At 37.7% G+C, this 14926-nt stretch overlaps 1 long non-coding RNA gene and 1 pseudogene across 1 annotated transcript in view; both read right to left on the reverse strand.

Moving 5' to 3' along the window:
• Positions 1-14926, reverse strand: part of LOC149124837 (uncharacterized) — a 339759-nt gene that overhangs the window by 102124 nt on the left and 222709 nt on the right. The gene's annotated exons all lie outside the window — the stretch shown is intronic.
• LOC149124838 (oligosaccharyltransferase complex subunit OSTC pseudogene) lies at positions 5753-7747 on the reverse strand (annotated as a pseudogene).

Consider the following 14926-nt stretch of genomic DNA (forward strand, 5'->3'; position numbering starts at 1 on the left):
TAAAAATAAATTTATTTTGGTGCAAAAACTTGAAAGTCCATGCACAATTTTTTTCATAATGTGCATTTCCAATGAACTTTTTGAAGACTCCTCCTACTAGATACGTGGTATCAGAGAATCCTGTATGATTTGAATGCTCAATTACAGGTCTAAAAGCAAAGTTTCAAAAATCTACCCCTCACTCTATCTAACCAGATTACTTTCTCAATTTTTTTGAGTTTCAATATGGAAAGCAAACCAGGACACAGCAGAAACCCTAATTTTCTGTCCTGGGGGAAGAGTTCATTTTACTTGCTCCAAATCTGAGGGAAATGCTTTCAGTGTGATATTGGCTGTTTGTTAGTGATATACAGCCTTTATAATTTTGAGGCATGTTCCTTCTTTACTAATTTGTGGAGGGCTTTTCTCTTCAAGGAGTGTTGAATCTTATCAAATGATTTCTCTGCATGTATTGAGATGACCATGACCATGTGGTTTTTGTTCTTCGTTCCATTGATGTGATGTACGATGTTTATTGATTTGTGAATGTTGAACCACCCTTGCATTTCTGGGGTAAATACCACTTGATAGTGGTGTGTGATCTTTTCGAAGTTGTTTTGGATTCCATTTGCTAGTATTTTGTTGAGAATCTTTGCACCTATGTTCATTAAGGATATAGATATGTGTTTTCTGCTCATGTCTTATTGGTTTTGGTATCAAAGTGATGCTGGCTTTGTAAAAAGAGGTTAGTAGAGTTCCATCCAGTTCAATATTTTGGAATAGCTTGGAGAGTATTGGAGTTACTTCCTCTTTGCATGTTTTTTAGGTTTCAGTAGTGAAGCCATCAGGTCCTGGATTTTCTTTAATGGAAGACTTTTGATTACTGCTTCAATCTCATTGCTCATTATGGGTCTGGTTAGATTGTCTATATTTCTTGATTTAATCTTGGCAGGTTATATGAATCCAGGAATTTATCCATTTCTTCAAGGTTTTCTGGTTTATTAGCATATAGTTCTTCATAGTAATTTCTTATGATTCTTTGTATTTCAGTGGTTTAGGTTGTAATTTCATCTTTTTCATCTCTAAATTCATTTATTTGAGTTCTCTCTCTTTTTTTCTTTGTGAGGCCAGCAGTTAATTTATTTTATCAAAAGAACACAACTTTTGTTGATCTTTTGTATTCTTTTTATTAGCTTCAATTTCATTTATTTCTGCTCTGAGACTTACTATTTCTCACCTCCTCCTGATTCTGGGTTTGGTTTGTTCTTGTTTTTCTAAGTTTTCAAGATGCATCATTGGGTATTTACTTTGAGGCATCTCTTTTTTTAAAATGTAAGCACTTAATGCTATACACATCCCTCTTAATATTGCTTTTTCTGTATCCCACAAGTTTTGATATGTTGTACTTTCATTCATTTATTTCAAGAAAGTTTTTATTTCCTTTTTAATTTTTTCAGTGACCCATTGATCACACAGTAGAATATTGTTTAATTTCCAAGTGTTTATGAGTGTGTTATTGTTCTTCTTATTGTTAATTTCTAGTTTTATTCCTTTATAGTTTGAGAATCTACATGGTATTTCAGTCTTTTTAAATGTGCTGAGACTTGATTTGTGGCCTAATTTGTCGTGTATCCTAGAAAATGTTCCATGTGCTCAGGAGAAGAATGTGTATTCTGTAGCTGTTGGATGAAGTGTCCTGTAATTGTCTGTTGGGTCCATTTGCTCAAAAGTATGTTTTAACTGATATGTTTTTAATGACTACTTGTCTGGAACACCTGTCACTTGATGAGAATGGGATATTGAACTGATGCACTATTATTTTATTGGACTCTATCTCTCTCTTTAGGTCTAATAGTATTTGTTGTATATATCTAGGTGGTCTTCTGTTAGATGCATATATATATATATATATTTATAACTGCATGTCTTCTTTCTGAATTGAACCTTTTATCAAAATATAATGTCCTTTATTTCTTTTTACAATTTTTGATTTAAACTCTGTTTTATCTGATATCAGGATGGCTATACCAGCTTGCTTTTGGTTTCTGTTTGCCTGGTATATCTTTTTCCAACTCTTCACTTTCAGTCTGTGTGCATTTTTGTGAACTTCTAGTAGGCAGCATATAGTGGGGTCCTGGTTTTTTATCCATTCAGCCAAACGAAGTCTTTTGGTTGGTGAATTTAACCCATTTACATTCAAGATTGGGACTGATAGATAAGAACTAAGACCTTTCATTTTATTGATTGGATAATAATTCTACTTGCTCTGTCAATGAATTTGGTGGTGACATTTGTTTTATGTGTACTTCTTTTTTTATTTTTGACAGGCAGAGTGGATAGTGAGAGAGAGAGAGACAGAGAGAAAGGTTTTCCTTTTGCCGTCGGTTCACCCTCCAATGGCCGCCACGGCCGATGCGCTATGGCTGGCGCATCGCGCTGATCTGAAGCCAGGAGCCAGGTGCTCTTCCCGGTCTCCCGTGTGGGTGCAGGGACCAAGCACTTGGGCCATCCTCCACTGCACTCCTGGACCATAGCAGAGAGCTGGCCTGGAAGAGGGGCAACCAGGATAGAATATGGCACCCCGACTGGGACTAAAACCCAGTGTGCTGGCACCGCAAGGTGGAGGATTAGCCCATTGAGCCACAGCACCGGCCAATGTGTACTTCTTTTTTTAAACTTTACTTAAGTTATACAAATTTCATGTATTTCATATATGCAGACTTAGGAACATAGTGACACTTCTGTCCCCTCCAACCCATAATCCATCCCCTCCTCATCCTCCCTGTCATATTCCCATTCTTAATTTTTACAAAGATCTATTTTCTGTTTACTTAGCAATCATATAGCTTAGTAACCATACACTTAGTAAAAGAGTTCAGCAAATATTCTGAAGAAAAAAAGAAAACAACCAACCAACCAAACAAAAAACTGTTTCTAAATGGAAGCGACAAGAACTGTAAATGATCATCAAATCTAGAAATGTCTATTTCACTCTAATGTGTTATGTTTCAGGCACTCTTTTAGTTAGCTCAGATCAGCAAAAACATGATTTCTGTCTTTCTGGGATTGGCTTATTTCACTAAGTTTAATGGTTTCTAGTTGTATCCATCTTGTTGCAAATGACAGGATTTCGTTTTTTTAACAGCTGAGTAGTACTCCATAGTGTATATATACTATAATTTCTATATCTAGTCAGTAGTTGATGTGCATCTGTGTTGGTTCCATATCTGCTATTGTGAATTGTGCTGCAGTGAACATGGGATACAAATAACTCTTTAATATGCTTATTTCTTTTGGTTTGGGTAAATTCTCAGGAGTGGGGTGGCTGGATCATATGGTAGGTGTATATTTAGATTTTTGAGGTATCTCCATACTGTCTTCCACAGTGGCTGCATCAGTTTACATTCCCCCAACAGTGGACCAGGGTACTTTTTTCCCTATATCCTTGTCAGTATTTGTCATTTGTTGATTTCTGTATGTGAGGCATTCTAATCATAGTGAAGTGAAACCTCACTGTGGTTTTGATTTGCATTTCCCTGATGGCTAGTGAGCCTGAGCATTTTTGAAGTGTCTTTGGACATTTGAATTTCCTCTCTTGAAAAATGCCTGTTCAAGTCCTTTGCCCATTACTTAATCAGGTTGTTAGTTTTGTTGTTGAATTCCTTGAGCTCTTTATAGATGCTGGATGGTAAGCCTTTATCAGTTATGTAGTTTGCCAATATTTTCTCCCATGCTCTTGGTGGCCCCTTCACTTTGCTGAGTGTTTCTTTTTTAGTAAAGAAGCTTCTCAGCTTTATGTAATCCCATTTGTCAATTTTGACTTTGAGTCCTTCTGCTCCTGGATCTTTTCCAGGAAGTTTTTGCCTAGGCCAACATCTTGCAGGGTTTCCCCAATGTTCTCTAGTAATTTGAGGGTATCAGGTTGTGGATTTAGGTCTTTCATTCATTTTGAGTGGATATTTTTGTAAGGTATAAGTTAGTCATCTACTTTCATACTTCTGCATGTAGAGATCCATTTCCCCAGTGCCATTTGTTAAAGAAACAGTCCTTGTGCCAGTGATTGCTTTTAGCTTCTTTGCCAAAGATAAGTTGGTTGTAGATGCATGAATTGATTTCTGGAGTTTCTATTCTGTTCTATTGGTCTACACTTCTGTTTTTGTGCCAGTATCAGGCTTTTTTTATTATAACTTCCCTGTAATATGTCTTGAAATCAGGTATTGTGATGCTTCCATCTTTGCTTTTGTTGTATAAGATTGCTTTAACTATTTGGGATCTCCTGTGCTTCCATATGAATTTTAACATCATTTTTTCTATATCTGAGAAGAATTTCATTCTATATCTGAGAAAAATTTCGATTGAGATCGCATTGAATCTGTAAGTTCCTTTGATAGTATGGGTATTTTGATGATGCTGATTCTTATGATACATGAACATGAAAGATTTTTCCATTTTTAATGTTCTCTTCTATGTCTTTCTTTAGAATTTTGCAATTTTCATCATAGAGATCTTTGACATCCTTGGTTAAATTTATTCCAAGGTGTTTAATTCTTTTTGGATCTACTGAGTATGAGACTGGTCTTGAAAGTTCTTTCTTGGCTGGCACTGTGGCTCACTAGGCTAATCCTCCGCCTTGCGGTACCTGCACACCGGGTTCTAGTCCTGGTCGGGGCACCAGATTCTGTCCCGGTTGCCCCTCTTCCAGGCCAGCTCTCTGCTATGGCCCGGGAGTGCAGTGGAGGATGGCCCAAGTCCTTGGGCCCTGCACCCATGGGAGACCAGGATAAGTACCTGGCTCCTACCATCGGATCAGCATGGTGCGCTGGCCACAGCACGCCGGCTGCGGCGGCCATTGGAGGGTGAACCAATGGCAAAGGAAGACCTTTCTCTCTGTCTCTCTCTTACTGTCCACTCTGCCTGTCAAAAAAAAAAGAAAGTTCTTTCTCAACCATGACATTGTGTATACAAAGGCTGTTGATTTTTCTGTGTTGATTTTATATCATACCATTTTACCAGATTCTTTTATGAGTTCCAACAGTTTCTTAGTGGAGTTTTTTTTTTTTTTTTGATCCCCTATATATAGGATCATGTCATCTGCAAATAGGGACAGTTCAATATCCTCCTTTCCAATTTGTATCCCTTTGATTCCTTTTTCTTGCCTAATGGCTCTGGCTAAAGCTTCCAGGACTATATTAAATAGCAATAGTGAGAGTGGACATTCTTGTCTGGTTTCAGATCTTAGTGGAAATGCTTCCAACTTTTCCGCATTCAATAGGATACTGGCCATGGGTCTGTCATAAATTGCCTTGATTGTGTTGAGGAATGTTCCTTCTGTACCCAGTTTGCTCATGGTTTTAATCATGAAATGATGTTATATTTTATCAAATGCTTTCTCTGCATCTATTGTTATTTTTGAGTTTCTCTTCCTTTGTAAATCTAATATTCTTCCAAAACTGCTTTATTCCAGGTTGCAAATATTTTCCTAGTCCTAGTCCTTAGATCCATATGTCTGTCTTAACTTTTTTTGAATGCTTCTTTATTTATTTTCATCTACTTGAAAGTTAGAGCAATGGAGAACAAGCCAAAAGTGAAAGAGAGAGAAAGAGAGAGAAAGAGAGAGAGAGAGAGAGAAAGAGAGAGAGAGAGAGGCAGAGAGGAATCTTCCATTGCCTGATTTACTTCCCAAATGTCCACAATAGCAGGAGCTGGATCAAGCAAACTAGGATCCCCAGAACTCCATGTGGGTCTCCTCTACGTGTGGCAAGAGTCCAAGCATTTGAGTGATCTTGTGCTGCCTCCCAGGATACCTCAGCAGGAAACTGGATGAGAGTAGATAGAGTAGGCAGCCATTCTGGTAGGGAATGTAGGTATGCCATGTGGCAGCTTAACATTCTGTGCCTGCTGATTAGTCTTGTTCTCCTTTCATCTTCTCCACTCAGCTTACCAGCTCCTCTTCATATATGGTTTCTCCTGCATAGTTATTTAAAAGCCACAGATTCAACACCCGCATGTGAAGATCCTTCTGGCCCTCTCATCTGCTCACTGTGTACATGGAGTTCTTGTAAGTCCTCCTATCCACCCTCTTTTCTCTCCCCCTGGTTCTCTTAGGAAAATCTGGCTCTTCCTAGGTTTTGGACCATGGCATGTCTACAGATACCATCTTCCTCCATGCCTTTAGCTGAATATCATAAGTTCCAACCCTCACTGTTAAAGCCTCACAGATTATTTTAACCTGGGTAATTTATTAGTGGTATCTCAATAATTTTTATGCTTCTTTTATATCTACTTAAAAATATCAATACTCCTATTAACTGCTAACCCCCAAATTGCAGAAACCTTAACTTCATCAATTTCAGCTTCCTCTTTTGGATTCATTCCTACATCCAACTGAATAGCAAATCCTCTTATTTCTGTTCAGTGATTTTCTTTAATTTTATTCTTCGTATACCTACTTCTTACTTTTAATACCATAATAAAAATACTGTATTCATGGCACTCCAGTATGTTACTCATTATATGGCCAATTAGTTTTCTTAAAACTATAGTAAAATTTTTATATTGGGCCTTAAAAATAGAAATACAAATTTAAAGACATGGATTTTTTTCAGATTTATCTTACAAAATGAACATTTGTTTAAAATTATGTATTTCCAAATTTTCTGAAAATCAGAAAGCCTCATATTGTAATTTTTAGTAACAAAATGTACTTACAGATTTTACACCACTAGAAAATATTGCCTCTGAAATATCACACAAACTTTTCTCTCATTTTTTAACTAAAAAATTTTTAATTAGAAAAATTATTTATTTCTGATCCTTTCATTCTATTTTCTGTTCAGGAAGTAGTCATGCATACATATCTGAAATAACATATTATTCCATGTTCTGTTTAAAGACAAAGCAGTGTAAGGAAAGTTGATCAGCTTTCTAGAATTCTCAGTTTATGGGATCTTATTTCCTGATTTCACATGAATTTCTGAAAACCAGCAATGTCATCTCAAAAAATGATAAGGGGGCTATTAAAGAATAATCCCCTCATTCAATATTACAGTTGTTGGAGTAGAGCATATTTTCTTTAAGAAATGAAAAACTAAGAAGTAAATTCCACTTACTATCATTGGTGCATCAGTATAGACCAGTGTGGAAAAATACTGTGATGAACTTGCTTCTCTGATACCAAGGAGAAATTCTAGACTAAGCTTTAGTATTCTTGTGCTTTCACCTGATACTTCTTTTACTGCTACTCATCATTCTTGTCCACATCATTTATAGAGTCCTGGTGCAATCTTTCAAACTGGAGCAAATCCAGTGTCTATTGATTTCTTCTCAAAGGCTCTCTTTCCCATCAGATAACCAGCCAGTTTCATTCTCATGAGTGCTCTAACCATGAAAAAACTCCATAGCTTGAAGACAAATCCAATGAGTGAAGAAGAATCTATTGAGTTTTGGGATGCTTGGTGCATTGGATTGATCTGTGATTATGAAACTTAAACCTCTCATTACAACCCGGAAGCTGAGTGCTAGTCTTTCCAGTATATATTATCTACTAACTCTGTCATTGGCCTTTGTTGAGTGTGCTCATCAGTGATAGAGCCAATACTTGGGGGTTCAACAATCACATCATAAATTATTCCTCTGGTAATGAGGAAGTAGACACCACCTCTAGCATGTACATCGTCATGGCCAAAGGCATGTGTACCTGGGGAGGCTCCTTCAGCTTCAGGCTGGGACACTCGAGCACTAGATATGGGACTGAGTATGAGGTCTCCATGTTGGTGGTGGCTGGGACAGTGCTGGGCTTGGAACCCCGTGTACCACCCAGAAACACTGTTAAAAAATCTGATCAGGTATACAAATTATACATATTTATGGAGTTGTAGGTGATGTTTCAAAGCATGTATATATTATATAATGTCTCCAAAGTTATATATGCACATTAGCATTATTAGTAGTCATCTTATTGTATAATAGAGGCCCAGACAAAATCCCATCTGGCCTTAACTTAGTGTTTGTAGATCAGCGTTACTCCATCCCTTCTCCCTCCCCTCCTGAAACTCTCATAACCAACATTACACTTTTAACCTCTGTGAGAGGTTATTTTCTGGACTCCATATATGCGTGAGATGATGTGATACTTGTTTTTCTGTATCATATAAACTTTAAAAATTTAACCACTATTTTCTGTGTATTTTAAAAACCAGTTAAAGTCATTTGTCATTATAGTATTCTTCTAAGAACAGAAAGAGGGGTATAGATCTTCAGTGAGTAACATTAAATGTGGAAAAATAAACTATAATGAGGCATTTTGATCCATATGCCTAATATCACAGTCATCTCGGCGGCTTTAGGTTTTAAAGATACAGAGCCATACAAAGAGAAAAAAGAGGGAGGGAGGGAGGGAGGGAGGGAGGACATAGGGAAGAAAGGAGAGGGAGAGGGAGAGAGAGAAGAGAGAGAGAGAGAGAACCATCTGCTTCTTCACTCCCCAAATGCCTGCAATGGCTCTGTGCTGTGGACTCGATTCAGGTTAGGAGGCTACATTTTAAAATTCAGTGTTATTATAAAATTCTGAAAAAGACAACTGCCATGGTTTTCTATATTATGTCTCTGAGGTTATTTAAGAAACTATGCAGTTTATGATGTACTAAAAAGGATAGTAGATATTGCATTAGTCAGCATTCTCCAGGGAACTAGTATCTCCTTAAAATGTAATGTATTGAAATGAAGTGGACATTTTGAGATTCAGTGATTGTTTACAGCCATTGTGTATTCTGTTGAGAAACAGTGTTTTGGTCTTGTTTCTTCACACTATTTGTTGAACCCTTCACACTATTTGTTTAATCCTTAGTATAGGGTTAACCTGACAATCATTAAGTAAACTGAAAGTAGATCTTTGCAAAAATTAAGAATGGGAATGGGAGAGGGAAGAGGAAGAAGTGTTGGAGCATGAGTTGCAAGGTGGGGAGGGAAGTATCACTATGTTCCTAGGGCTGTATATATAAAATGCATGAAACTTGTATAACTTAAATAAAATTAAAAATAACATACATAATCATTGCAAAAAAGAATATATACTCACACACATGAGTATAGGAGTGGTCAAAAAGTTCAAGAAAACACATATTATGAAAAAAAATCATTGCATCAAAATAATCTCACATACTAACTCTATATAACGCATGTGAATAGGACCTAATTTGAGACTAAGGGTAAGACATCAGTTTGAAAACAGCCCCTATCAGAGCAACATGAACAAACTTAAAATCTGGGGTGAAGTATAGGTGGAAGAATGGAGAAATTACTGATGCTTTATGAAAAACTGATGGCGACAATGTCCTGAATAAACTGTTGGCATACAAATGGAAAACTCATTTTAAAAAGGAATGGGATGACATGGAGGATGCAGCCCACAGAGCAACCTGAGAGGAGAAATTAATATTTTCCATGACTTCATTGAAGAGGACGGAGGAGGAACAACAGAAACAATGGCCAATGCCATAGATTTCTTAACTGGTTCAGCATATAAAGTTCTGACTGAAAAAGTAAAGTGGAGCAGACTTTCTGTTTGACTGGTGTCAGAACTGTTGGCTCATATCAGCTGCACAGAGATTTCCATGGAAACTTTCAAGTGGGACCAAGACATCTGGAAGAATTTCTTCAAAGAACTGTAGCAGGAGATGAAACTTGGCTTTTCCAGTACAATCCTGCAAACAAAGCACAACCAAAGCTATGGTTACCTAGACATGGGAGTGGTCCTGTGAGACTGTGAGAAAGCAAAAGTGAACCAGTCTCAAGCAGAGTTGACCGTATGCTCAAGGTATTTTTGCTTGTTGACTTTCTTCTTGGGTGTCGCCATTTAAAAAAAAAAAAAGTCTTGAACTTGATGGAGGTTACATTGAGAAATTTTGTATTCATAATTCCTATCTCTTCATTTAATTTCCCATGGGCAGTTTGAAGTCCCCTCATGTGTGGACCTATTGGATTGGTTTGTGAAAGGCTGGAGAGTTCCACAGTAGTCAGCTGTAAGCTTGCAGCCTGGGGATCTGGTGGTGGGAATCAGTCCAAGAAGCTGGAAGCCCACCAACTCAGGGAGGGTGATTGTGATGCAGCCCCAACCCCAGGCTGAAGCCTGAGAGCCCCCAGACAGCTGCAAGGACACGGTTCTCAGTCCCAAGGCCAGCAGGGCTATCTGATCCCCAGAGGGCAGTCACAGCATAAACACACGCCTGTTCCAGAGGGAAGAGCCAGAAAAGGAGTTGTCCTTCCTCCCAGCTTCCTGCTCTGGCACAGCTGCATTCAGCCAGATGCCTACTCTCCTTGCAGGTGACTCCTTTCCTCTCAGCACTGGGAGCATTTCACAGACACACCCAGAAGTTGTGATCTGCCAATTATGTAGGCATCCCTCAATCACTCCATTACAGATGTCTGCGACTGTGTGTTAATCATCTACCAAACATTAAGGCTTTTCAGGTTCAAAATCAAGGAAGAGACTATTCTGCATATTATCTGGACAAATGATGATTGGTCAACACTGAGAATTTGCTCCAAATTGTTATTTCTGCAGCAGTGCTGTTTCTTCCCAACAAATCATAACTTTGTGTGCCTTTTAAATATGAGTCTTTTGTATTATATGCTTTTGTAAAATCAGCATAAACAGTCAAATGTTGCCTTTATCTCAAACTAATAAATATAATAAAAATGAAGTCAAACCAATACAAATAACAAAATTTGAAAATAATTCTGTGATATAATGTGAATAGTTTGCTTGCTTTTTGCTGTTTCCATCTGCATTCTGTAGTCAGAATTATTGCAAAATATTTTTATTAAACTACTCCAGAGAAAGAGGAATGAAACTTCTACAGTTCATGGATTATGAGATGTAATTATAGTTTCTTTATTGTAGCTTGTGTATTTTGTATTTGAGATCATAAATACGTATAACCCAAGACTATATTCTCTCTCATGGTCTCTCTCTTTTTCTTTTGATACCTTTCACTATTCCATTGGCTAAGACAATGCATTGCTTATGGTCACTTGACAAATGATTACCAAACCCACAAATTTGGAATTTAAATACTATACTTCCTATAAGTTGTCCTTTGTTGATTCTGTTTATTCCAGGTGATGGCAGTATAGAGCCTTTGCTGTAGTTATCAGATTGAAAGGACAACGCTCAACCCTTCAACTTCTTCCATATAAGAAAAGATGACTCCCCTGGCCGGTTGACACATGCATGCCTGGAAACAATACACACATGTTTCTCATTCACACTAAAGCAGTGTGCAAAGAACAAGAAAATTGTTAGGCTGACAATACATTTTGTTAATCTTAGTAAATATCAAGATAAGTGCATGAGTTTTTATTGCATTTATGTTTTTGTCTGACATGTTTTAATATAAATTCAACATATTTGTATAATTTGATAAACTTGTAGAAATAGGCATTTTTCAGTGCACCTGGATTTAAAAAATAAATATTATGTTCAGGGCTAGGTGAGACTTCAATAAAGCTGTTTAGTTCAAATTTGCCACCTAAGGCAGATGGCACCAATGCTGTGTTATGTCAGTGACAGTTTTCAAATGGAAAACATTGCATCAAGCTTTGAGAATGCCCACTGGAACTGCAGTAGATAGGCAACTGAAGAAAGGACTAGGGAAGTACTTAAAATAAAAAATGCAGATTCACAAACAGCACAGAAAATGGATTTTCAGTGATTTTTTTAATTGCTGAAATATAAATGTATTTTGACTCATTCTCTGACCAGAGAGGCACCCAGTAGCCCTGAATTTGTGTTTGTCCAAGCAAAAATATGTCTGCCATATAAGTAGTGGTGATATTTATAAGAAAATGACCATAAATTATTGCATATTGATGTTGACTTATATTGCTGCAATTTTCTGTTAGGAAAATTCAAGATTCTCTCAGTTGGTTTTATATTATTCATTGTTTCCTACAGCAGTAAAATACTTGAAGACCTCATTATAATACCTCAGAATTTTAATAACTTTTATGCATTATCTTATTAATTGCATTTAACTTTTATCCTTCTGTGTTTGCTGTGGAGTATCCAAGACCCAGCAATATTCAGTGTCTTACTTGAAATCATAGCACTTGCTAGCAGAAGACTTGGGGATATAACTCCATTCTTTCTTCTGCTTCAGGCCAGTTTTCTTTCACTGTGCTTAAAAAATGACAACAAGCAACAAAATCTGCTCTGTGGCCTGTTGTGGACAGATTGTCCATTGCAATGAGGATTGTGTCTAGATGAGAGGCACCAGTCAACCATTGGTGGGATGTGTGGGCTCTTCCTCCCTCCAGGTTGCTCTTATCCTGACATTTTAAAGCATGCTTGAAGTGATTTCCTATGTCCTGGATGCTAGAAGGAAAACCCAGGGGCCTCTCATAAAGCCTGCCCCCTTTTGCTGCATCCCAGCCTCAACCTCATGTATTCACTTCATAGAAGGACAGTTTTTACAACTTATTTTTGAAAACTTGGCATTTTTCCATATGAGTTAACATCTTTTTTAAATTTTTTTACAGTCAGAGTGGACAGTGAGAGAGAGAGAGAGAGAAAGGTCTTCCTTTACCGTTGGTTCACCCTCCAGTGGCCACTGCAGCAGGTGTACTGTGGCTGGTGCACTGCACTGATCCAAAGCCAGGAGCCAGGTGCTTCTCCTGGTCTCCCATGCGGATGCAGGGCCCAAGCACCTGGGCCATCCTCCACTGCACTCCCGGGCCACAGCAGAGAGCTGGCCTGGAAGAGGGGCAACCTGGACAGAATCTGGCTCCCCGGTTGGGACTAGAACCCGGTGTGCCGTCGCCGCAGGTGGAAGATTAGCCTATTGAGCCATGGTGCTGGCCATGAGTTAACATCTTAAGTAAGGGACAACTTAACAAACTAAAACTATTTTTTGTAAGATTTTCCTACAGGTAAGATTAAAAGTAAGTATTCGTTTACCAAAACATGAGTATCCTATATATAAGATAGGCAAAAACTTTGGAAAAGGAATTAACAGATAAATTTACTTTGGAGCAAAATTTATAAATCTATGCATACGAAGGGTCTTCAAAAAGTTTATAGATAATGCACATTTTTGGTAATATTCACTATTTTATTAATTTTTAAAGCTTTTTACTTCAGAATATTTTATTTTATTTTTTGAAAGATAGTTACAGAGCGAGGTAGAGCCAAGAGAGAGAGAGAAAAAGAGAGAGAGAGGTCTTCTATCTGCTGGTTCACTCCCAAAATGATCGCAACAGCCAGAGCTGAGCTGAACTGAACCCAGGAGCCAGGAGCCAGGAGCTTCTTCCGGATCTCCCACATGGGTGCAGGTGCCCAAAGAGTTGGGCCATCTTCTCTGCTTTCCCAGGCCACAGCAGAGAGCTGGATCCGAAGTGGAGTAGCCAGGACTCGAACCAGTGTCTATATGGGATGCTGACACTGCAGGAGGAGGATTAACCTACTATGCCACAGTGTGTCCCCCAGAATAGTTCTAAATTTACAAACAAAAATTGTGAAGTGGAATGAAGAGTTCCCACGTACCCCAAACCCAGCTTCTGTTACAGTTAACACTTTTATCATTCTTATCTATTTGTCACAAACAGATAATAATTTTGATATTGCCTAACTGCCTATTAACACATTTAACTCCTCACAGCATCTTAACCATTATACCAAGCATCGATCCCCAATAGATCTCTTTCCACTGCTTGAATCCTGGAAACGTGAAGTGGGAATGGAAATTAGGACATCAATATTAGCAGATGGGAAATTTTCTTTTTTATTTTTTTGTAAAGCTTTTGGGAAATTTTCTTTTGATTGTTCCTTTTTTTTTTTTTTTTTTTTTTTGTAAGAGCTGAGTCCCTTTCCCAAACTGCTTCCTGTCTAAAGAAGTTTGGGGACTCTAAAGAAGCTTTTTAATTCTGAACTATTTGTCTTTTCTTAAAAAAAGATACATTTTTTTTGAAAGTCAGAGTTATAGAGAGAGGAAGAGACACACACACACACGGAGAGAGAGAGAGAGACTGTCCATCCACTGGTTCACTCCCCAGATGGCCACGGCAGTTAGTGCTGACTCAGGCTGAAGCCAAGAGCCAGAAGCTTCATCTCCAAATTAAGTGACAGGTGCCAAACACTTGGGCCCTCGTCTGCTGCTTTTCCCAGGCCATTATCTGAGAAGTAGGGCAGCTGGCTAATGAACCAGTGCCCAAATGGGATTCCAGCATCACAAGTGATGGCTTTCCCTGCTACACCATAACACTGGCCCCTCAGTTACTATTTTTGAATACGTTAACTGAGAATAATTAATGTTTTCTTCATGAGAGTAATGGTGAGGATAAAGTCATTGCATATATGGAGGGTCTATAAGAAGTTCACAGAATTTGTGTGCTATGAAAAAAATATGCATGAATTTCAACATCCTTGTACCAAAGTAAACTTACCCATTCATCCCATTTTCCATAAAATTTTTTGAAGTACCCTTATGTAGCAGTAAGAAAGATGCCTGATGTATAATAAGCACCTAATAAATAGTAGCCAATACACTTAGACATTATACATTTTGACTAAAGGATTTTAAATATTGCACAGTTCTGATTACAGAATTACAAGGAAAAGAACTGAAATGAAAATAAGGAAAAGAACAATAATTTGTGGTGAGAACAACAAAAGAATTTTGCTTCGCCCAACAAGCCTTCATTTAATTTAATCAACTTCTTCATATCAATGGCTAGTAGTGAAAAAAAATCTCCGGAATATTTCAGAAAGAGAATATGGAATGTGTACTGTAATATGATCCAAATTTTTGGAACAAAACGATTCAAGGTTGCAGTCAATATATAGTGCTTGTAAATTGAAAGTGAGTATTTTTCAGCACCTGTGCTTTGTCAGGTGCAAACTCAAACCCATCATAGAAAGATGTAGTACCATCTTTCTGATGGTTGTTAAAGG

Source organism: Oryctolagus cuniculus, chromosome 8, assembly GCF_051225735.1.
Source record: "Oryctolagus cuniculus isolate XC-2025 breed Fujian yellow rabbit chromosome 8, ASM5122573v1, whole genome shotgun sequence".
Lineage (NCBI taxonomy): Eukaryota > Metazoa > Chordata > Mammalia > Lagomorpha > Leporidae > Oryctolagus > Oryctolagus cuniculus.